Source organism: Scatophagus argus, chromosome 5 (assembly GCF_020382885.2).
Source record: "Scatophagus argus isolate fScaArg1 chromosome 5, fScaArg1.pri, whole genome shotgun sequence".
Classification (NCBI taxonomy): domain Eukaryota; kingdom Metazoa; phylum Chordata; class Actinopteri; family Scatophagidae; genus Scatophagus; species Scatophagus argus.
This window is the reverse complement of record NC_058497.1, coordinates 7,975,961-8,002,266: the sequence shown is the minus strand read 5'-3', so window position 1 is coordinate 8,002,266 and position 26,306 is coordinate 7,975,961.

Genomic DNA, 26,306 nt, shown 5'->3' with positions numbered 1-26,306 from the left:
AGAGGCCAAAATGTACACAAATCTTCTCTTTCATTTATGGTTTTGAAATACAAGGCGCTGATTGGTTGTATACAGTATTTTTGTGGAAGAAGCAGAATGTTATGAATATTGCAGGTGATGCACGCTTGTTGGATGCACTGCTGACTATAGACTATGCTGCCAGTTTGCCCACTGTGTGGTATGCATATGTCATTTTAGACAATAACTTGTGTTGTGTTTTGGAGACACTCATCATTTATGTCTTTATGACCCTTTTTCCTCAGTTTTTCTTTTTTTTTTTTGTTTGTTTGCTGATCTTAAAGGACACAGTATGTTTTTATTAATAATAATATAATATATTTATGCTAATTGTACACTTGGAATGAAAGATATCATATGATTTACTTTCAAGTGGCTTTCATGCTATAAAATGTTAAAACGGTATAAAGTAACTAAGCATAACAACCTAACTCCAGTTTTGAGATGTTTTTCTGATTCTGAACATCACACTTCTGTATTATTGTCAGACTGACAATGGACATTTTAAAATAAAGAGAAAAAATGATGTGCATCCAGTGACGGCTACAACCTGGCACCTACATTACCCACAATGCAACTTGAGTGCTGCAAAGTTGGTCCAAGGTTAGGGGCAAGTTATGATGTTAGCTGCTAATGCAGACTTTATATCTTGTGACCTCTTTCAAAAGGCAGTGTACATTTGGGACCTCTTTTCCTGTTTAAGATGTCTTTGAGTTTTTATTTCCACCAAATGACTTTTCATTATCAGTTCATCTCATTTCATTTCATAACTGCTTGAGCTCCAAAGAGACAAAGATAGCAAAGATTTCACAAAAAAGCAAATATCTGAGAAAAGTAAAATAAATTAATAAATGCAAAATCATTAATCACCGTTGATCATCTCACAAACCCTCAGATATATCTTCTGTCCCTTAGGTCAGCAGACAGATACTACCTTCTTTACTAAAGCAGGATGTAATAATTTTAGCTTGGTGTATTGTTACTTTTACGTAAGTAAAATATCTGATTACTTCTACCACCTCTGAATATTATAGAAGTGATGTCACAGTGACATGTATCATTCACAGAATTTAGTAATAAATTGATTACAGTGTAGGGATAGCTATTGTGCTGTCTGAAGCTCACTTAATAATGTGTGATATTTTAGGCAGAAAACAAGACAGCTTCTGCTGTTTTATATCCACAGATATTGTTGCTGTCATACACCTTGACAGTGGTTTTGTTGTATGAATACATCCTGAAACTGATTTTGATTATGACCGATGTGATTCTGTCATGGAAGAAAAATGTGCTTGTGTGTGTGTGCGTGTGTGTGCATAAATGCAAAAACTTAGTGGTGCCAAGTCAGCACTGAAATGCTGAGCTGTCCAAGAAAACAAATCAACATGCAGCTGTGCCCAGGATTTTATTTATTCATGCTGCACAGATGTGTGAAGCATTTTGGGCGACAGAATGATGCACAAAGGCTCAATGAGAGAGGCGGCTGAAACGAGAAGACTACTGAAAACTGTATGTGACAAAGAACACAACAATGCTCCCAGTGTGTGGTGCTTTGGAGTGCAGATTAGAAAAACTGACTTTTGACAAAGTGATCGCCAGTTCAAATTGTCAGAGCTGCTAGAAAATCATGAAAAAGAATGAGCATCATCCTCCCATGCCTCAAGACTACTGCATTGGTAGTGAAGCTACAGTTGGTCCCCTGGGGCAAGGTCATCTTGTTAATAGAAAGGCTAAACAAAAAATCTACAATAAATGAGTATGGTGAGGATTAGGTAGAGTTGACGTACCAGTGAGGAGGTATGGAGCGATGAAGAGGGTCTGCAGCTGTGTTTTCTCACTCGTAAGGGTCACCCCCTTATTGCTTCAGTAAATTGTGGAAAGAAAAACCGCCTCAGAACCAAAATTGATTGGGTCAAAGAGTGAAGCAGGTTTTATTGTTACATTGATTTCTTTGTCTCTTTGCCTGCCACTGATCAGGTCATATACAAATTTCCTTGCAGGTGCAACATGTCAAACCTTTTACAGCCACCTTAAGTACCTGTTTTAAGGTACAAGTAATGTAAATGCACAGCCATAACAATATAATTCCTTTCATACATCCATCTTTCAAATCTCGTTAGTTCAGACCCATGTGGTGGTAGGCTAACAAACTTGCCCCGGCACCCTTCTTCCCAGACACTTCCTCCAACTTCTCCTGGGCTCTTGAGGCACTTCACTGCCAGATGGCATGTATAAATCCTCCAGCATATTCTGGGTCTTTCCTGGTGTCTCCTCCCTGTTGGAAGGTGTATTTTTTATAGTTCTAGGAAGGTAATGATCTGACTTTATTTGTATCATTTCTGTCAGGGCAGCACTGTGGGTCTGGTTGTCATTTGGACCCTAGCCTGAGTTATATTTTGACATATTCTTTATTTCTTTGTTCAACGACATGTGATATCTGGTAAGTGCTTTAAGTTGTTGGAAACTAAGCTTTTCCATCTGTGGCGAACAACACTGATCTGTACAGCTGTACATCACAACACTCACTGAAAGACAAAGAAAGGCAAAGATACTGAACGCACGCATTAACTGCTTGTTAATTGTTGAGTAGGGCAATTTTATGTGTTTGTTAGATGTCATCTAAAACCTTGTTAATGTTGTGTTTTTAGGTAGGCTAAACACCCATGTGCCTGTTCTCAGCATGTACATGGTTGCAGAGTGAAACATGAGGATTGACTGAAGAGCAAAGGCAGGTTTTCAATTGTCATCTAAATATATCAGACGGGGATCATGGCCAGAAATATCATTAAGAGGTCCCTACATTAATTAATTTGTTCATTTAGTTATTTGTTTTGGCAGGTCTGTGTGTTGTCTCGTCAGGTGTTGGCATGAGCTGCTGATGTCCCAGCTGCTCCTGGCTGTGTTTCTCTCTCTTTTTCTCCCTTTCGTTCAGTTCTTTGTGCATCTTCTCCAGCCTTTCTGTATACTTTTTTAGATACTTTATAACATCTTTATTTTCTTCTCCTTTTTGAGTGAGATTGGGCCTATGGAACCCCCAGACAATTGGTTTGGGGTAGCAGAAGATCCTGAATCAGAGGCACTGGGTAGCTTATCAGGCTCCTCTGTAATATCTGAGTCAGAATCAACTGCTGTGACTGTCACAGTTTTGGCTGTGTCTTTAGTTATTATCCCTTGTGTTTCTTGGTGTTTCTTTCCTCTTGTGGATCCTTTTTTTCCCCTGTGTGTCACAGTGTGGGTGTGTGTGTGTGTCTGTGACTGTGATGTGGGTGTGGTTTCCTTCCTGGCTCATTCATTTCTCCTGCCAAGCTTGCGCATCTGCCTGCTCGTTGACCTGCCAACCTCTTTGCTTGTCTGCCTGCTAGCCCTCTGGGCAATACCATGCCATCTCCACTTAAAAAAGTTAAATAACATACAAATAACATTACATATAACACATAAAACATGACTGATTATTTACAGGACAGGAGCTAGATAACTGACAATGACACACACACACACACACACACACCACACACACACACACACACACACAGTTAACATGGAGATTTATTCTGGTCAGCCAGCCTGCTCCAGACCAGGCTACCAGTCTTAAACAATCCTGGTGCCTACATATGACATTGCTGTTCATTGAAGTACTATTTTAATATTTTTTATTATTATTTATATTTAAGTTATTCATAATCATTTTTACTGTTGCTTATGAAGACTGCTGTTCATATTGCTTGAGCAATTTCTCATTGCACTTCTGAGGATGATTAGAAATGGCTGACAATCTCCCAAAAACATTTTCAATAAAGTCAGTGATGATGGGAATGTGTTTCTTCTTAACAACGATGCATCCTGTTTTAGGTGAGGTGTTAGATGATGAAGCACTCATACTGAGAAGGGCTTTCCCACAGGAAAACATGTTTCCCTTTGGCTTTTACCACTAACTAATTCCATGCTTCAGTGTTTACTAATAAAATCAGTGGGTGCCTGTTCAGAGACCAATTATTTTATTCATTTTTTTAATGTATTCTTTTACAAGGAAAGACCATTTGTAAATCTTCATTATGTAGACCTATGTGTATTTTAGTTGCCATTGGTGGCACATAATTTGTGATTCTTAGGTTTAACAATTGAATGCAATCCTCTCAAATCCCAGTTCACTGAACCAATATATAGTGTAGGAACACTGTACTCCATGAAAGAAAGAAGGCATCATTATCACTTTTGACTTTTTATTTAGCTGGTATCACTTGTTGGCTTTGAACCTGAGAGAGAGAGAAAAAAAAATTCATCTTCACTCTGACAACATCATTTGTTTAAATGTGTGCCATATAACAATTATGTGGGTATATATATAGAGAGAGAGTATGAGAGTATATAAATACAGTATGAGAAAAATGTATTGGAATAAATGATACTTTAAGAATGACTGAGATACATTCCATTTATTTATGCTGAAGAACACTTCAGTTATGGCATGTCTGATGGCTGCACCTGTGGAGTGATCGAGGTTGATGGGGTTCACAGTGTTAGGTGCGACCGCTGGCACATGAAGGGCTCTCCCTTTTCTAATAAACGGAACACCACAAATGCTGATATTATTTGGCAAGCCTGCTCAGGAGAGGCCTTCGGTCGGTGGAGGTTTCTGAAATGGGTCATCTTTATCCTGACCCTGTATTTACTCAGTGCCAAATTAAAGCGAGTTTGTGGGTTAGGATAGGGAGTCATATATTGTGTGAAGGGACATCCTCTGTCTCCCATCACAAGTCTATCAAAAACCCTTTTAAAATAGGGAGTGTGTAACAATTAAAGACGGTATTGTAAGAAAGTCTGTGCTCTACGTGATTTCTCACAAATGTGCAATCTATTACACAGTATTATTAGAAAGCGATAGTGTACCTGCATGCAATGTGTATATGTGCCACCACAAAACACCTGACAAAAATGAATATCAAATTATTTACTTGGAGACTGATGCTGTCATGGCAACAAGCAACCAGGGTGATGTTTCAAAAAAGTTAAGTCTATGCTCATTCATATTGCTCTTCAGTCAGCTCCAGGTCTAGCATGTTTGTATTTAGAGCTCAGGCCAAAGGAGAGGAAGCAAAGGCAGCATTTAACCAGAGGGAGATAGAGATGATGGTTGAAGCTGCTCATTTGAATGATACCATGGAGAGAGAAAGAAATGAAACCTGTTATGGCAGCGCAAGTGGCCATACGGTGTATTTACAATATCTAATCTGCACACAGTCCCAAAAAGACACACAAAAAAGTTCACTATTGTAACAATTAAATTATTTTATCCCCAGTCAATGCAGTATTTGCGCCACAATGCAGAAGCTATGTGGAGGATCTGGATGATTTTACATGGCGGAAGTTGAAATTTTTTGGCTTCATGCAGCTCTGAGCAACTTTAAATAAGAATGATCACTTTTCACTTTTGTTTATTTTACCTTTATCTTTAAGTCATTCTACTCCACACTCTATGAATTGTATATGGGCATTTTTTTTCCTCTGCAGTTATTGCCTTTAAACACAAAAGTTAAGTGCCTTTGTACACTAGTTAATATGCATAGAGGAAAGCAAAGATATTTTATGTAAGAAGTTGAAGATAGCAATGTAATAGCTAGCTAGCTGCACTTCTAGTTGCTGCTGCAATCCAAGTGGTTTTTCATAATTACCAAAAATGAAAACTTACTGTCTTATGTCTTAAAAGCTTTCAAAAGCTTTCAGCTCTATCAGTAATATTTCTGGTAAAGTGCAGTGTTGTTGCTGAACCAGAAAATATCAGCCCGTGGGACATTTTCATTGACCCTCGTTTCTCCTTTGGTCTCTGGTACATTTCTCCCCAGCAATGTATGCTTTTTCAGTAGGAAACTCACTGTCATTTTCCCCCTGAGGAAACAATTTCCCATGCAGGCCTTTGATAGGACACCAAGTTAAACCTCCCAGGACCACTTTACCTCACCTTTGTTCAAAGCCTCAAGACTGCCTTTTTTACAGTGTGTGAAAACATGCATATAGATTTATGAGCTTGTATGGACTGAAAAGAAATTGTGTTACTTGTTTGTTTCTGTACTTTGTTTCTTTTTTGTCTTCTTTTTTGTATATAATGCTGCTGCCTTTGTCACACATGTCTCAAACCTGTCACTCAGTACAACGGCTTTCAGAGAAATTGTTTGACATTTTGGGAAATAAGTTAATTCACTGTTTGGAATTGAGATGATAGATACTGCTCTCATGTCTGTATGATAAATACGCAACCAGTTAGCTTGACTGAAAGAATGTCTTGTCATGTCTCAAGTGCTATTAAAAAGGCAGTTTCATCCAAACAAGGCAGTTTGTGAAGACTCTGGCAAAAAGTGACATGGTGGAGCTTTCAGTAAATGTGGGTTCTTTGAAAAAGTGTGCACACAGCTGCCCATCATTATGCACATCTTGTTTAGAAATGCCATTCTTTGAAGTATTTAAAGTATTTTTACTGCTTAATAATTTCATACATTTTCCCTCAGGCCTGACACTCCAGCTTTCCACACAGTGCTGCAGAAGCGCTGACACAGCTAACCTGGGCCCCTCCTCACTTTCCCCAGCCTTCAAACAGGTCACTCTGTCCTGCCCTCTCCTCTCATTCACTCCCGCTATATTCATTAGTCTAATGAGTTCAGCTGCCGTCCACACAGCCAATGTCAGCCGACACTCACACTTATCAGCCCTGCCGTCCTTATCCAAACAGCCACTCCTTTAAGATGTGATCTGCATCTCCAACCAGATCAATACTGCAAGAACAAATCCTCATCATCATTTTCAAGGTGAAAAATAGAGACAAAAAATAGAGTTTGTTACTCCCGATGCAAAAGCTTGTGCTTGCTATAGCTCATATTAAAATTTGGATCAAGTTAAAAGTATTGAATTACTGCAGGTTACATGAAAACAAACTCAAAAAGAAAATAAATTTACTTATTAAACTGCAACTTTCTCCATCTTCAATTATACCACTGTATCAAGTGGCACGATTAGCTGAAGCTAATTTTAGACTTTAATTCCTTTTCCTAGTTCTTGTTGTGCTTTCAAGGACTTTAGTGGTTGGATTTCAGCAGACAGCACAGTTTGGTTATGATCCGTCTGGGGACAAGAGGGAGCTGATTGTGGGTTGCCTCTACTGGGACTTTATTTTCACAGATAAGATAGCCCTCGGAGAGGGGCTGCCTGCAAGTGCATTGTCTTCTACTGCCAAATCCAGTTGATCATATCTGGGTCAGAATATTTGGCTAATTAGAGGGTAAAATAGTTTTTCATAATTCCACAACAGGGGGATGTGCCACACTGAGCACTGACAATAAGACTGTGACTGTAGATCCCTGATGGGTTTTTACGTCCCCATTTATAATGACGTATCTTCTGCTCATCAGCACTATAATTTCCTGCAGAAATTGCGTTTAGGCATTTGGTATTCAACAGAGGATGTTTATCAGATTATGTGAGCCTGTGCAGTCTGATTTGCATGTTTCTGAGAGGCTAGCGTCATGATTTCACTGCTTCCATTTGAAGGCAGTAAAAAGCAGGCAGAGATTTGATTTTGTCTTTGAGCTCTGAGAGCATCCCATTCAAATAAGACTGAGTTCAAGATGTTTAATTTCTGCCTCCAATCAGATACGCCCCAAGTGCAAATGAGATTTACACACATCCCGCAAAAAGACATCTAGAGAGAATGAATGGAGCTCAGTACAGTCTCCTCATCCCCAGCAGCCCATCTGTATTCTGTAAAGGAAAAAAGTATACACAAGCTTGAGGATATTTTGTCTACTTAAGCTGAGCAAGTTGAAATCAAATAAAACTATAAATTCATTCAGATTTAATTGTAAATGTATATATGGCCATATTATGCAGAAACTGAAAGGTCCAACATACCAAGGTTGGTGGTATTCCTTTTGTCCCCCTCTTTTCTTGGCTTTAGCCTTTTCCCCTATTGCAGCAGAGGTCATGTGCCTGAGCCACACCTCAGCATCCAGCTGACATAATCATTGTATATATATATTTGGTTTCCTCCCCTCAGGTACATCATGGTCAAGTAATTTGATAAAGAGAAAACTATCACACTGGAGCTTTGCTTCAAGCACTGCCATCTGTTCTTGAAGATCGAGTGAATCACTTCTGTATGAGTACTGTGACTACCCAGATGGCTGCTGTTATAGACTAGACACCTTCAGTTATAATGTAGCCCTCTTGACTGTAAGGCACATAAATATGCTCACAGTGACAATGCTAACTTGCTCATCTGTAGCAGGTATGATGTTTACAGTCTTAATTTAACTTGTTATCTTGCTAAATTTACTAATTTGCTCTAAACCCATCCTAATGGGAATTCAATTCAATTTATTTCTATACAAATCACAACAGAAATTGTCTCATAACACTTTCCAATTAGAGCAGGTGTAGACCAAATCCTTTAATTTAATTGTTAGGACAGAGAGACCCAACAAAACCCCCATGAGCAAGCCACTGATGTCCCTTTAAGAAGGTAGAAATCTCAGAGCAGACTCCGGCTCAATGTGGGCAGCCATCTGCCTTGACTGGTTGGGTTGTGAGAGAGTGAGGGAGAAAGAGCAAGAAAGTGACAGAGACAGAGAGAGAGAGAGAGGAAAAGAGGAATAGAATGTCATAGGTCTGCAAACTAAAGTTTTGAACAAATTCAGAATCACCACAGTGATGTGAACTAAATTTCGTGACATTTCAGTCCCAATAGTTGCTGATATTTCACTCATGTTGGCGCTAGAGAAAGTCAGGGCCGTTAGAATTCACCCTCATCTCGTTTTTTGGGGCAACCAATGCTACATCCTGCTTGCACTTATAAAAAGATTGCAAAGTAGGTTTACATCATACATAACAAAAATCACTAAATGTGAAATTTCCTCTCCCTTGACTATTGACTATTGATGACTATTGACGCACTCAATATGTCAAAAATAGGATTTTTGACTCAAAACATAATACATTCTGAAAGTGAATTTTAGATGTAGTAAAGTAATAGTAAACATTTTTGTTTTTTTTTGTTTTTTTTTTTTAAATCAAATTTAGGTATTGGCCTTAAAATGATTTTAGCAATGTATTATCAGTATCAGTGAGGAAGAAGAAGCATTCACTTTCAGTTAAACTGAAAGTCATAAAGTCATACACACACAGACATGTCTGGCCCTCCATTCTGCTCTCCATGAGTTCCCAGCTACCCTGCCTCTCACCAGGTCAGGCCAGCCACATTGATTGATATTCCAGTAGTCCATATTGAAGGGATAAAATAAAGAGAAAAAAATCCAGCTTATTTGCTGCTCACTCAATTCTTCACACTTGCATCCCTGGAGAATGACTATTTACCAAACTAATACACTCTGGAAGGACTGAATGCCGGAGGAGCTGTGAACTTCGATCAAAGTTCAACAGATAGAAAAGAGACTCATCATTCAGCAACTCAAATGAAGGAACAGGGTTTGCAGATATAGCTGCTGTTTACACTTTGGCACTGGTGTGAGATGAAAAACTTTCAGTGAATAAAAGCAAACCTTCTGTGAGACTGGCAGTCACGTTCTATTGAAATGTTTTGGATTTTTTTTAAATCAGTTTCATAAGGTCCTGGATGATGTGCTCCATACATTCAAGCAAAAAACAAAAAATACAAAACTAAACTTGTAATATTGTGCTAAAAAGGAGGAAAGTCAAAAGGTCACAGTCTTGTGCTCATTGGCATATCAAGGACCTTTTTTGGGGGGTCACAAGCATTGTTTCTGTTGGAATAGGACCAGACAGAGAATTTGATAGAAAAGGATGAATATTTGATCAGCACCACCTTGTTGGCATCCACTATGCCACCTTTTTTCAAAGTTCCAAGTTGGTATTTTATCTCCACAAGCACAGCAGAATAAAACTGGTGCCGTCTCTGTGGATTTTATTGACTATTGCTTGTCATTTTGAGGTGATGTGCAGAAGACATTTCAAAATATCAATGTTCTCAAAACAGAGTCAGAAGATTAACTGTATGTTAGAATAAAAAAATTTTTGTACACTTACCTGCGTCAAGACTTCTTTAATGTCAGACTGAAGCCACAAAGGAAACCAAAAACAGCAAATTCAAAGAAATGTAGAGAAAACATATATGTACAACATGTGGCTTCTGCTTGAACAACATATACTTGTGCTTGATTTTTTGGCTTGGCTGTTCATAATAGCATTTATGTAAATATGTTCACAAAACCATGAGAATCTTCAAACCAGTTCTGACTCTGAATAGTAGATAATGCATTACAGAGCTTCAGTGTATCTAAATTGCCTCAGCACATAAAGGCTTCAAGCAGCCATATCGGACCATACTGCATCTCCTGACAGGTGAAGCATAGCCTGGGTTAGCTCTGCAGTTGTTGTGCAACATATACCCTTCTTGACCATAAAGAGGCAGGGAAATGTCCTCTGTTTTCTCGCCCAGCAGACAGATGGTGGGTTTCTTCTGCTGAGCATAATCTCCCAGCAAAGCTGAGATAAAACGGGTTTAATACTGTAAAATCCTGAGATTTTATCCCTGCTCTGATGGTAACACACATGTGGCTCAACATCTGGGGGGAGCGGTGAATAGTGGCTGACCAGACATCATGTGAGTTTAAAGTTGACTTTAATAAGTCGACTTTAATACTACAACCAGTACAAATAATAATAATAATAATAATAATAATAATAATAAATAATAAAACCAATAATAATGGATGGATGGATTTCTATTTTTAAAAAGTGATAGGTTTTTAATGTTATTTGATTCAGCTTTACTTTGATCTTTCAAATGGGTAAAATAATAAAAGGCAAAACTATAGGTGTATCAATGGATGACTGTAATAATATTGCTATATATGCTGTGTTTGAAAAAAATTATTTTGTTGCACCAGCTGTGATTAGTTACCAGTTAAGGTATTACAAGTGAGAAGTGTTTCATTTCCAAATTTAAAAAAACCTTGTTTTTCCATTTCCTGTGATGGAGAGTGGGTGTAACAGATAGCAGAAAATTTGCAGTGGAAATGGCTTTCAAAATAAGCATAGACCTTCTTCAAATTTCTCAAGTGGTCTCCACTCTCAGCAATCTTCACCAGCATCAGAAAGACATAGGGGCAGACGCAAGCAGCTGATCAATCACAGCTTTTGTGGTCCCCACGTTCAGAGTTCACTCAGATCAGAGTGAAGTATGGAGTAATAAAATAATAACCAGTTTTTAAAAATCGGTTATTATTTTATTTGTCTCTTGCGTGTGCACACAATACATAGTCCTGCCAATGGTTTCACGTTATTCCACTGATTTAGTGGCTCCAGTTCACCAAGTGCAGCAAGGTACCACCAAAGATAATTGCAGACTCGTAGTCATGGGTGTATACATAATAATAATACAATTTTATTATGAAATTTTCAAATTTCAAAATATCTGCCAGAAAGAGAAAGAGCGCGGTGTTGTAGTATAATGTATGTTATACTGAATTTAACTTGTGTCACAGGTTCTACTACATTTGCATGCACATATAGAGTCATGCAGAAGCCTGTTAGTCACCAGAAAACATTCCCAGGTGAGAGATGTATTATAGGAAGGAGGCTCCAGAGCTACAAAGGAGAAGACATTTATAGCTCTATCATGGAAATGGGTTTCACTATTCATTACCCCCATCACTGATGACATGCCTTTTAATGCTGAGTCATTGTACCGTGACTTATCCTATCCATCTTGCCTCTCAATACTGTATAGCAATGAGACGTGTCACATTGCAGCATCTTTGTCCTACTAATTATACACATAAACAGTATGATAACTTATTAGCTGATATTTGACAGTACCATTAACCTGAACAAAATATCAGCTTTACATGTATTAATGATTAGCAAACCAATTTGCTTCATGATCTTCTCAGTTTCAGTCAGTAACTGTTACATTTGTCAGCTGTGGATCCTTCTAGGATAATTCATTCCAGTTATCAACTCTCCCTCTCTATATCCTCCACTGCCACTTAAAACATTTCTAACTCCTAAATGTGTTGGACTTTTTTAGCTGGATTTCTTAGAATGGTTGTTGAGCAAGTGGCAGATGGCCCTGACAGTGAATCAGACTTGGTGGCGGTGGGAGGAGGAGGGTGGGTGCATGCCACACAGAGGGGATGCAGAGGAGAAGAAAGAGGAGACATGAGAAACGGAAGAAGGTGAGAAGAAGATGTGTGGGCGTCAAGCTCTGTGACATGAGACAGACTGATTCGTGCAGGAAAGGGCATGTGAAATGAAAGCTGGGTCTGTGACAGCTCCAGGGGCATAGATTGCACTCTTATCAAACCCAGCTGCACCCATTTCTCCTCAAAGGCAACACACACACACACACACACACACACACACATCCATGTATGTGCCAGCAGTACATCCCTTCTCCGCTCCTTTCAAAAGCTGTTAACGTGTTGACAAAGAGTTTTCTCTTCCTGTTTGTGGCTGTAAACTTTGTCTCCAGCTGAGCTGGTGAAATGCTTTGCTCCTGTGTTCTGATTTGATTTTGTGCTTCAGTGTTTACAGCTGAGCTCGGTGCTTGCAAGCAGGTAACCTTACAGCGGCGTAACACACTCATACTGTTGTTCTGCCATTATTTAATGCCATAAGCAGATGAATCACCACATTTAAAACTGATTTATTGCTCAGTTGTTATCAACTGTCTGTTGACTCCTTACAAGCTGTTCGAACAAAAGGTGCAGTGTTAAAAAGAGTTATAGAAAAGGGTGAAATTAAAGTCAAAGGTGCATGCTGCAAGTGCATGTTGTTATCACAGCTACCGCCCATTTGATGTTGATACTTTACTGCTTTAATATCTAATCCTAATTTATTTTTTCTTCTGAAATACATTTGCAAATTTTATTTCAGCAAAAATGCAAGGCAACAGAGAAATGCAAGTATATTGACGCAAAGGAAAATTTTATTCAGCTCTCACTTCTTCTTCTGGAAACTCAATTTATCAAATTAAACTTGTACCAGCTGGCAAATTATGCACCAATTTCCCTGTAAATCACAGATGACTCTGCGGCATGACAGTGACTGCACACCGCTGTTAAACTCTTCCCAAATCGCTGAACCCCAGGAGTGAGCGAGTATCCTTTCACACATCGACCGAGTCGATTTAAACTTGAAACACACACGCCTCGATCTGCAAAGCCCCACTGGAAGTAATAGCACCCCAGAGCCCAGGCGTCCCTGTTCCCTAGTCTACGCTTTGCTCTGCTTGGCTGAGTTTTATTAATGCAACCCCTCCACATTATCCATCATTTTTCCCTGGCAAAGTCCTGACAGTTAATTAGATGCCACATTTACTAGAACTATATTAGGCATTAAATGATAAAAACAAAAAAAACCTTTTGTGAAAGCAAGCAATCACAACCCATGACAGCGACAAAACAGGCACATATAAAAGGAAAAAGTGACATATACCACAAGTGAATGTTTTAATCTTTTAAATCTTAAGGGGGAGGGACATCAGATGGCCTCCATACATCACTGTGTCTGACCGAGTCCAGGCTCACTGAGGTCAGACACTGATGAATGATTCACTGTTTCAGAGCCCACAGCTTTAGGTAAGTGTATCAGTAAAAGAAACATACTGGATTGTGTGCTGGCTGAGGTTTGAGGCTAATTTCACCCAAATCATTTACAAAACAAAGACATATCTTGACTTCACTGAGTGATAGATAACTTGCTGCCGCTTCAATTCCAACAGATGCGATAATGTGGTAAAATTAAATTTATTTGTGATAGTCACAACACAACCCTACCTCCAACTCTAAAGAAATGAAATTCAACAATGTTCAGTATTTTATATTTTAAACAGCATTTTAAACAAAAATCCTTGTAATTCAGCTGAAATCTTAAACCTTCTGGGCTTGATGGAAATAGTATTGTAGCGCTTCCTGTTGTATAGTATTGCTGCGATATCACAGCGGCAAAATATCTTCCACTTTCCACAACTGTGTACATGGCCTATAGGAGGTAAGAAGGGAAGAGGGCTCAACACACACATCACCTGCCTCATCATCACTGGGACTAACCCATCACCTTAGAAGTGGTGCAGGTGCATGTTTTATCTGAATACCTTGTGCGCTGTTTTGTTAGAGCTTTCTAGGGAGTTTGCTTGTGTAACACAAAAGGATGTTCAGTGCTTCATATTTCTCTTTAAATTATTGTTTCGTTACATGCAACTGTTTTTATTCACCAGACACTGGAGAGGATGAAAAATGTTGAGCAGTGATTTTGCAAAGGACCAGCAAGGATGGAACTACAGAGCCTGATGGGTTTGATTTCTATGATGAAGAGGAGAGCTAAAATAATACGGATCCATTTGAAGATGGGTAAATGTATCTATTTTGCAGAAACATTACTTTCTAATGTCACAGCAATAGAGCACTTTGGAAGAAAATGTTTACATCTTGACTAAATGCTGTGCGCAATACATAAAACTGGTAGAGAAGACAGAATGACAGACAAGAGCCAAATTATCTTATTACACAGTTCTCTGGGACAAATGGGTGCAGAGAAATTTGATTTTTCTGCAAACTGCGAATAAAAACCATTGGGTATCATGTTATATGCAAGTACCTTTTAAAAAGTGAGTTTAAGGGAAATAAAAATAATGAAAATGCCCTTAGATCCCAGAGGTTGTCCCTAAAAATAATTTGCAGATACTGTTGTTATGTATTTCATTTTACTGCCCTCTACCTATTGATGCCATTTCACCGCAAGCCTAATATTATGCATAAAAATAGAAATATGACAGTTTAAAATTGTTTCATCATTCCTATTGTGGGAGGAAAGAGTAGAAGAAGTTGCGTCCAAAGAAAATCTTGTATGTTATGCACAGATCAATTGGTTTATGTCTGGATGTTGATTCATATTTTTATTTGTAAAAGACTGCTTGGACTTAACTGCATGCTCCTATAAGACCATGTGTGTTGCCTGTGACCATGACTTTTTTCACTAAATATTTCAACTGCATCTCTAAAAATCTTCTTAGAATCTAATGCTCTGCTCTCTTACTGCATATAGAAACTACTAGGGCATGGAAATGATAGAGAACCTCTGCACACAGCAAACATGTGTGCCGTCCATGACATCCTTTGGGGAATGAAGCCTAAGAGGAAACATGCTTCTTGTGTGTAATAGATGGAACGCAGAATGTGTCCTCCATCCCCGATACATCTCACTTTTAATATCCCATGTTGATATGATAATATAAAGCTCACAGTGCCATTCACTGAATAATACTACTCTTTGGTAATGTAAATGTATACCATAATATACCAAACAGTCATTGTTTTTGGCTTCAGGTTATCTAGGTAAGCATAAAAGCAATTTCCAGCACTGATGCCCTTTCAGAACATGATTTATGGCAGATTTTCCCAAAAAAAGAAACAGCATAGAAGATGATGAATAAAGTGACAAGCAGCATATGTGTGTTACTGTCTGATCAGCAAAACACAAGGCATGAATGCAGATCAGGAGGAACTATATGGATCAAAGTTTGGGGGCAGGGTATTTTGATTTTTTTTAAATTGGTTGATTATTTAATGAATGTTTGAAAACAGTGACATTTGCTCATCACAGTTTCCCAGGAGCTCAAACTGACATCTTCAGCTAGCATGAATGTAGCTTGTAGCTTCAATAAATGAAAGAAAACCAGCAAACTGTTACATTTGAGAATGTGGAACAAGTGAATTTTGTTTCATCAACTGAAAAATTACAAAAATTCTCAAAATTGCCCAATAATCTTGTTAAATGGTTAATCATTTCTCTTGCTGTTATGTTGTTGTTTACCAAACCTTTGTTGTGCTCACTCACCTTTGAGAAGCCACAGTCTCCAGGCACTTGCATTTGTCCCTGACATATTTGCAGAGCTGTCAGGTACAAACAAAGTTTACGACTGTTTGTTACTGGGGGATAGACACAGGCATGGATCAATGAAGAAGCTTAACTCAAATCTAATTATAAGTACATTCCTTACAGGATGCATGGCGATCATTATCTCTGTCTCCGTTAATGCCCTTGAAAAATCTAAATCCAGCAAGTTTGTTTTTTCCCCCCAGAAGTCTTCAGCTCTTACTGCTGTCAGCTAAACGCTCTAACTGAACAGCACATTATTGTATTTTCCTCCTTATTGTGTTATCCTTTAATACCCTGTTTGGTATTTTACACCAGATATTTCTCCTCTCACACACAATATGCAGAGGTAAATGCCCCTGAGAGGTCTAATGATAACAATGACTTTCACGGCAACAATTTCATAAAAATGCCCATTTTTCATAAAAGCTGAAGCAGGCTGAAGGTCTTCGCTTTTCCGTGTTCGCTATCCAGAGACTCTGAGCAGATTGAAGTAATTATAGCTTGAGAATGACCTCCTTTTAGTTAAGTTTGACATCAGGCGTAGCTGAGTGCCTCTAAAGAACACTCATTTCAACACACCGCGTTTGATTTGCGTGCAACTTTATTCAACACTGCACAATGCCATGAATTAACCCTGATACAGAAAGAAGGCTGTCTCAGACTCCCACCGCTGTCTTTGTTTCTGCAACGGTCTTGTCAGAATGTCAATTCACGAGCTTAGCCAGCCCTTTTCCCCAGCAGTGTGTGTGTGTGTGTGTGTGTGTGCGCACGTGTGTGTGTGTGTGTGTGTGTGTACAGACATGCTCACGCACAGTGTTTGTCTCATGCTCTGTGATTTAGCTGCACCCTGTGAAAGCCAGTGATGTGTGATGCAGCTTTATGAGCAGACGTGAATAAACAGGCTGCGGCCTAAGCTGAAGTTTTAAAATCCAGTTGAATCTCTGCCTCCTCCAAAGTGCAGACAGCAGCTTCATAGATCTCAAATTAGCTTCCCCACATTTACATATCTGCTTGCATATTCATGTTTATATCCAAATCCTCGTGCAGCTCACCTGAGATGACAATAAGTTCCAGCTTCCTGGCTTCTTCCTTTCAGCCTATCACCACCTTTAAATGGTATCCTGACTTTTTATATTTCATGAGTTATTTCAAAGCAACTCTTCCTCCTCCTTAAATGTGAATTAAGATGTGCACTGTGGGGCTGAAGCCTACTTTCCATCCACTCCCTCACTACAGTCTTCCCCTTAAACGCTGCAGTGGATTCTTCATTGTCAGGGTCAGATTTTGGAAATAAATATGATTATCTAAGAGTAGACATGAGAAAAAATGCGACAGAAAAAAAAATTTAAGTAAAAAAATTCTGTGAAATTGTTTACTTTCATGTAGAGTGGAGAGTCTTCTGATTGTTCCTGTTTTTTTTTTATCCTCTGTTGAGTCTTTTGTCCTTATTGAAACAGCATTGTGCATAAATTTGTGCAATTTTCATGTTTTCAAGACATCACTTGTCATCTTTTTCTGTTTTTATTCTTCTGTTGTTATGAAAATGCACACGGTTCAGTTTGTTGAGAAACATAAAGGTACTCTGAAATGCAAATGCATGAGAACACAGTGAGTAATTATTCACGGCCTGTCATGATTCATTGATTTGAGAGTTGACATGTTCACTTTTTTCCAGCTGAGAAGTGATGCACACTGGACATACAGTATAAATATATATATTTCATTAGAGACACTCATTACACACACAGGACATGCACATTGTGAATACGGCTTCATGGCGATCGCTGTTTTACTCAAAATCGCAAAGAGGTTTTAAATTGCTGTCTGGCATTACTGCTGCAGAGGTTACTTTACAAATGAAGTAAAAAAAAAATACAGATACTGCCGTGTATGCACACACACACACACACAAATATCACGTCTGTCGTTCGTTCTCTCTGGGGTGAAACTTTCATGTGTGTCTCTGCCCTTACAGAAACATTCAATCTCTTAACATGCCTTTCATGCCTGCCATCAAATTGGAGAATGTGTTACCATGGCAACGGTGTCTCAGGCACAGCCTCTGGTGACAGCCTCTAGCCAGTCCTTGCACACACACACACGCATGCACACACGCATGCACACACACACACACACACACACACAGAGAGAGAGAGAGAGAGAGAGAGGGAGAGAGAGGGAGCTGAAGCATGAGCAGATGAAATATCTGCACATCAAAGAGAGACACATTGACCTGCCTACTGCTGATTTAAAGCACCAATAATTTTTTCCCCACTGATCTCTGTCTACAGGTGGAGGGGTGGAGGTTGAGGGGGAGAGGGGAGCGGCTTCAAATGCCATCTCAAAGCAACAAAAGGTGAACACATCTAGTGCCTAAAATATTTCCTTTTTTTTTCTTTTTTAGGCTGCAGCAACACACAATGAATGATCATAATGGCATTCCTGAAAACTGGCATCTTAAGATGGCAGCTCCCTGAGATGATTCACTTGGCATTTAGGCCACGTTGTTCTGCTTTACAAAGGTCCAAGACAATAACTCTTTTCCGGGTGTCCATTTAGCAGCTGTATTTTTTCTCTTTTGTGAGTATATCTACCAAGAGGCAGTCCTGTCTCCTAAAAAGATATTTTTATACATCTCAAAAAAGGAAATGTGGTGTTGACTGTTTGTGCTGAACAGCTAATATAATAATTCTTGAAAGATGTGGCTACAGATTCTTATAAATTCATATTTTTAGGGACCACCATTTAGTTCAGTTCCTCCATGTATTCTGTATTGTGTTATTGCAACTTATGACAGGTGCAGGCATGCAGAGGTGTAACGTTCTCAGAACAGAACATTTTTTTTTTATTGCTGGGCATATATAATGGAGATCCTTCTTCACTGCAGAGTTTAAACTTTTAAACATTTCCTATTACTCAGATAAAAGATTGTAGATGCTGTATGAGCTCTGAATGCTTCCCAGGTTGTCATCTTTTTAAATTTCATACTTTTGAATTTGCAACTATGGCAGCAGCAGTGTAAAGGTTTCAACGTTGTCAAGATATACAATGGATTGAAAACTGATGGTTATCATAACATGTGCATTTGCTTATCTACGGTATTAAATTCTTGTGTTTAAGTGTTAGAAACATTTATTAATATCAATGGTCATTTTATTGCTAATATCCCATTGCAGCCCTACTTGCAACAAATGTAGAGATGAACAGAGGCACTAAGAGCACTCTGCTGCAGAACAGTGAAAAGTTCATATCAGCAGACTTATTGAAATATTATGTCTTAATTGCCAACAGCACAATATCTCCAGTTTTACTAACAAAAGTCTCTTTTCCTCTTGTGCATGCTGTGTAGCATAACCTATCAGGCAGTTACCATGAACTCTTTAGTTGTTGGTGATTTAATCTATTTTTTCCATTTATATGCTAAGTCTGCTACACAACAGTTTTGTGCCAACATCATCTTCATTGATCCTAATCTTTCTGACACAATATGGAAATGCAGTGTACATGGCCCTAAACTGCCTGTGCTGCTCAGATTCCAGCCACAGCATGTAGGCGAGAGGTCAAGACCTGTCGGTGTGGCAAAAGGCCCCTGCTCACGTGACTGCTGGAGAAACTGCTGAAATTCTGTCCACCATTGCAGAGTGGACTGAGGGTTTTTTCGGACAAGCAACACACGGTCCTGAATATTATTGCAGTCCTGAGGACTACAGGGGGGGGGGGGGGCAAAACAAAAAAAGGACAAATGAGAATGTAGATGCTCACAATCAAGAGGATGTGAATGCTCAAGAGCCTCGGGACAAGTATGATCCCGTAACTTGTAGAAAAAAGGCCCTAGGATGGGAGACTTGACAGGTGGTGGCTGTTATTGGTAGATCGTTGCCTTTTGCTTCTTTTGTATCTCCAACCTTGTCCTGGTACTGTGAAAACGTGTGGAATGTGTGAAGCTTTAATCCCCTAGAATTAATGTACAATTCTTTTAATTTTAAGGTTTTCTCAAGATGACGTTATTTAGGTATTTGTCTTCATCTCTGTCTATCTCTACGTAGCTGTCCATCCGTCTATCTCTAGAGATTTTTAAGTCTGCAAGCTTTTTATTGATGTCCCATGATTTTATGTAATCATTCTAGGCTTCTAGGCTTTCAGAATGTATGTGAAAGGGATTTTGCATGTTATAAACATGGAACTGCACCTATAATGATGTCCCAACGTCTTGTTCACGTGCATCACATTCATGAGCAAGCAGCAAAAGATGGCACAGTTCTACCACTAAGCTCTCTGGTGCTGTGGCTTATGGGCCGTAATGATGCTCTTTTAAAATGTCCTGGACAAAAAACTGAAGTGAAAGTATTTTTTGGGGGATGGAAGAGGCTTGGAGGTTGGTTCATCATTAGCTGCTGCATTCTAACTGTGCAAACGTTAATGAAATATTCAGCATTGCGCTGGATTGTCTGAAGCCTTCTTCTGCTTCAACAAGATTATTTTCATTTATTAAGACACAACAATGGGCAAGGCAGGGGAAGTAAAAGCCCTTACAAGCTACCTAGGTATTTATGAGGACTCAAATCTATCAAAGTAGACATTTTTTTTAAAGACAGAACACATGTAGATGTATCTTTTCTTGATTTATATTTAATGTGCTGCACTTGTGTGCTGGCTTTACAAGCTGTATATTCAGTCCACTGAACTTCCTGCTCCATGTGGGGAAGATGGTTCTCATTATGCACCAATGAACATCACTAAAAGGAAAGTTTTCACTTCATTTGGAACAAAATGAAAAGGCAGGGATGTGCTCTCTTTCCCTTGAGCACACTTGGTCTCTTTGGTTGGAATGACCGCTGCATTTCTTAATTTATTCAGTATTCCTAAATGTTGTTGAAGTTGAAGGTACTTACATTCAGTGTAAATGCTCACACTTCACCGGGTACATTGGTTGTTGATTGAGCATCTTGTTGTGTAGCAGTGGCAAAGTTTATGTCTGTTGACCTCACAACTCTATGTTGGCAGACCATCAATATGCACTTGACTGCAATCAATTTGCTGTTGTTTGAAGGACCATTCATGGTACAAGAGGCTCATGTGCTTGATTACTTCTGATTCCAAAACACAATATATCTGTGAGCAACATCTTTGTTATGTTGGCAAGCAGAGTGCAAATAATGAACACCAGCGCAAAAATAATATATTGCATATAACTCAAGGCTTCAACACTCTGTCAGAAAATGCAATATAGAGAACAAACAATCATCCCGGAAGAGTTACTTAAAGAGTTTTCGATAATCTTGTCATAGCAAAGCAGGCACTTTTCTGATATTATCTTCATTGCACAGCATCTCATTTTCTTCACCACATAGGTGGAAATAATTAATTAATGAAAATTATATTAGTTAGAGTTATTTGATGCATATTGTAAGACTGTTTGTTCCAGTATGGCCACTCTACAGTGGCAGCCACAATGTTCTGCAAAACTGAGTGATGAGAATTACAGCAGCAGCAGAAGCAGATTTACAAGGATTAAACTACTGACTCAAAGTTCAGAGAAGCATGTGTTTGGATGCAGACAGACAGACAACTCTTTTCTTTTAGAATATATGGTACAGCATACAAGATTTAAAGGTGTTTCCATTTGTTTCATCATAATAGAAAAAAGTAAAAGAACAAAAACAAACAAGGTCTAACCAATAATTTAAACGCAACCATGGACTCACCCAGCAGATAGGCTTAATGTGCAGTTAAATAAAATTGTTACTGTAGGCAACGGACGGACCAGTTCTCGTCACAGGTGACCGATTCTCAAACACATGATTAACATGAAACACAGTTTAGGAAAAGATAGGTGATATGTCATGTGCCAAAACAATGGTAACAAATGCACAGTATAATAATAATAATATACTAATAATATTAATGATAGTAATAATAATAATAATAATAATAATAATAATAATAATAATAATAATAATAATAATAATAATAATAACTTTATATATAGCACCTTTCAAAAACCAGGTTTCCGAAGTGCTTAACAATCAACTAAAAACAAAACGGTTGAGGGTTGAAGATTTAAGATAAAAGATAAAAGAACAGCAACCGAAACAGAAGAACTATTGACAATAAATATAGGAACTATACAATTTAAAAACAATCAGCTAAAAGGACAGTGAAAAGACATCACATAAAAGCCGGTCTGTAAAACTGGGTTTTGCGAAGTGATTTAAAAGAAGTCACTGACATTGTAAGCCTTATCTCCTTGGGAAGGTTGTTCCAAAGCCGAGGGGCTCTGACAGCACAAGTCGTTCACCTTTAGTCTTTAACTTTGACTTTGGAATGACCAGAAGGGCTTCACCTAAGGATCCCAGGCGTCGGGCTGGCTCATAGGGGGTCAACCGCTCTAACAAATGCCAGACGACCAGGTAAATGAATACATCTGGCCAGACAGGTGAGTCTCATCACTCGCTAACACAGACCAATTCTTAAAATCTGAAATGATCATTACATTCTCTCTCAAATGCATATTATTTCTTTCAAGGCTCAAGAAAAATTTCATATCCTTTAAGCAGACAGAGATGATGATGAAATTCCCTGGCAAGAAGTATTCTATGATATACTAAAAGCATGGTGAAAGCAATAGTGTCCTTTTCTTTAGTGCAGTATTCTCCAACAATCACCAGAGGAGGCCATGGCTGTCCTTCTCACATTCTGATTTCCTCTAGAATATGAAAAACATAGCAATAAAAATCTCTGGGCTTGGAACAAACAGAAAACGTGTAGTTAAGTGTACCTGTGGAACCATCTACCTTTGGTCATAATCTGGAAATATTTGCACTGCTTTGTACAACTAAACTTAATAAGTCTGGCGACAGATGTAGAGGTGTTGGCCTGTTCAGTCCACCTTTCCCACCAGTCCTTCGTTAAATTAATCTCCCGTTCTTTTTCATTTAGTTTTAATTACAGAAAAATGATCCGGCAATCATAATCACATTAAATATTAGAGGTCAGTCTTCTCTAAGTTGAACATGTTTCTAGTGGTTTTCAGCGGAGGTTAGCGTATGAAGCAAGCTGATTAAGCACAAAGTGGTGGATCTGAAAGCATCCGAAGAGATTTGAACAGGCCAGGCATTCTTACATGAAGTGTCAAAGCAGGAAAAGTGGCCATTGTCAGAGAGGTCTCTGAAACACTTCAGTGCCCTTTTTCTCCACAGTGAAAAGGTGGCGTCCACTGTAAAAGATGGGAATAAGGACAGACAATTATTTTAATCAATTCCAGGCCTGTAGCAGTCCATTTTTAAGTATAAAAATATTTTTGTTCTCCTCAAGGACTTTAACCGCTCAGTCAAGCCTTGTGGCTCTGATGAAGTGGCTGTGATGGAGGGCATAATTATAGGAGAACAAAATGATTACTAGAAATAAAAGATACATTTCTTACTGAACCATTCTGATTTCACATCCCATAAGTGCTTTTAGCTTCTTAAGTGGATGGCTATCATGTACCTATTGTTTGCTATCAGGTCCACAAGATGGAAAGTCACACTTTTGTTTTGAAAAAAATTATATTCTGTGTCTCACTACCTCGGCTGACTCTGTTATGTAACAAACTAACCAATGTTAATAGAGCTCCAGAATCAATGTTAGAATCAGAGTGTGATTGCTTTTGTATTTCAGTAATAGCTGCCTGGCTGAAATGCAACTGTAAGTCTCTGCTAAAAGCAAAATTTTCACACTATACAAACCTTGAGTGTATCTTACTTTCTATGCTTTAATGTTGTGCAACATGTTGCCATCCATTCATCCCTTTTCTATATACGCTCTATCTGTCAGGGTTGTGGGAGGGCTATCCCAGCTGACTATGGGCGAGATGCAGGGTACACCCTGGACTGGTCACCAGTCAATTGCAGGGCTGACACACAAAGACAGATAATCGCACACGCTCACGCTTCATACTGCAATATAGAGTGGCCAATTACGGCCAACTGAATTTGCATGCTTTTTGGACTGAGGGAGGAAATTGGAGTGCCCATAAAAACCGATGCAGGTACAGGGCAAACATGCAAATTCCATACAGAAGGCCCAGACTCGGACTCTAACCCAGCACCCTGTTGATGTGAGGTGACAGCAACACATTGCCCTCTTCTCAAATCTAGCAAACTGTCAGAAACTCAACCTGATAGAACAGACACTGAAATAATGTGACAAACCTCATTTCAGAATTTTCCATCATTCAGTATATTATTTTTCAATTTTGGGGCCAGTACATCGTTGTGGGTTAGTTACTGAGTTGAATACTCTTTGATATTTTCTCTTGACCACGAAATCAAAATAAACTGAACAATTTACTGCATTTTATTATATTCCCCTATCTATTTAGAATAAATCTTGCATTAAATAATGGGTGACAAGAATGCAGTTATACTGAACCTTCTCATTTGAAAGGCAATGTACTGTTTGTCACTCCTATCACGTCACTAGAAATTTGTGAAAGTCAATATGTAAAGATTTTTCCCTGGAAAGCTGTGTGTCCCTAGAACAACTTGGCCTTTTAAAACCTTTGTTCACAGTATTTGTTTTATTTAATGTTTCCCAGACTTGCACACAACTAGTCAGCACCACATCTAAGAGGCATCGTCTTTACAGCATTGATCATCCAAACTCTGTTCAACTTACTTATTTCAGCATCACTGAGAGTGAAGAAAGATGACAGCAACGCTTGGTGGACAATGTTTTTTCTCATTAAAGGTTACAATATGAGACATTAGCTGTAAATGTTTTCAAAACACCACTAGCTGCCTGTGGTGGAGCACACAGAGGTTTTGGCTTCCTGTTGATCATAGCTACAGGAAGATGAGTCTGGCAGGGTCTTGCATAATTATATCTCTAAATGTGTGTGCACACCCCATGCCAGTTGGCATCAGTTATTTCACTAATAGCCTTTACATTGACTAAACCTATCAATCTCCAAAGACTTTTATTGCTTTCACAATATTAACAAATAACATGCAATCTGGTGGTCCTACTGTTACTTAAATTCAGGAATAAGTGCTCATACTGCAAGTTGTAGTTACCATATATGTATAAATATATGGTATACAGTAACACGATTATTAATTGTCTTTAATGAACTAATTTGTGTTAACCAATCCCCTTTAGTAATCACTGTAATTTAGTCCTTTTTTTATTTTTAAAATCAGTTCATTGTAAATTCATGACTGTACGTGTAATCTATTGCTGTGTTTGGTAAACACTGAACATCCCTCAGGTCAAAAGGCTGAAACTCCTTCCTCAGCGTGTTTATGAAGCCAGCTGTGTTACTTTTCTCACTTGACTGCTTTGTCTGATTGGAATCAATGGGAGACCAAAGTGGTTCACTCACTCCATTAATTTGGTATCATGAAACCACAACTTTGTGCAAACCCAGGCAGATCCACACTTGTTTGGCTTTGGCCACGGGAGCCTAACATCCACACTAATGTACAGTAGGGATATCCTGACTTAAATGAGACTTCAACCTTGGAAATTGATCAGTAAACTAAACTTCTTTACCCCCTTCCCCCACCACAACAACCACCACAGAGGTCTGAAATGCATCATAGTTTAAATTCATGGTGCATGGGTCAATAGGTTGTTTGAAATCAGGCTGCATTGTTGCTAGGCAAAGTCAGTTAGCTTATCTTGCATTATGTTAAGAATAAAATCTCAAAAATGCTATTTGCCTGCACTACAGGGTTTATTTTTGGCCATTGCTGGAAGTAAATTGAATATATTCTAAATTTCCACACTGACATAAAGGAAAGCGTGAAATCAGCATCTCCCTCCAACATTATATTGATTTTTTATGAATAACTTTTTTTTTTTTTTCATTTTTATAGTCCAACAGAGACCAAGAGAAAAATCAAAAGCCCTCAAAGCACACAGCTCCAGATAAACTAAACAAGGGGTACCTGTGTTAGGAGTTGAAAAATTGAGCCACAGATTGAGGTGGTTGCCTTAAGTGATGGACAGAAGCAAAGCAGGAGACCACAGTGGAGGTACTCTACTCTTGGTGCAGGCCAGAGTAAATCTGGATTGGAACTAGGAAGCGAGAAAGACTGGCAGAGTCACTTTCTTGGTCAACCAGACAGGAGGACAGATGAGTCAAAGTAGTTGAAGCCAGTGACATAGGTGTGACTGCTGTGCAGGCGAGAGATGCTGGAGGGACCACTCTGAAGACCAGTGACAAAGCTGGTAGTCAGGAAAGGCAGCTGGCTCCAAAAGATTCAGCTTCGGGTTGGAGCAACCACAAAATAAGCTTCACTTGCATAAATACAGAACTGGATACCAATGCCTTAAATACAGCGGGGAGACAGCCAAGTAATTTTTTGGAGCTGTGGAAAGTGGGGACTGCTGAAGCACAG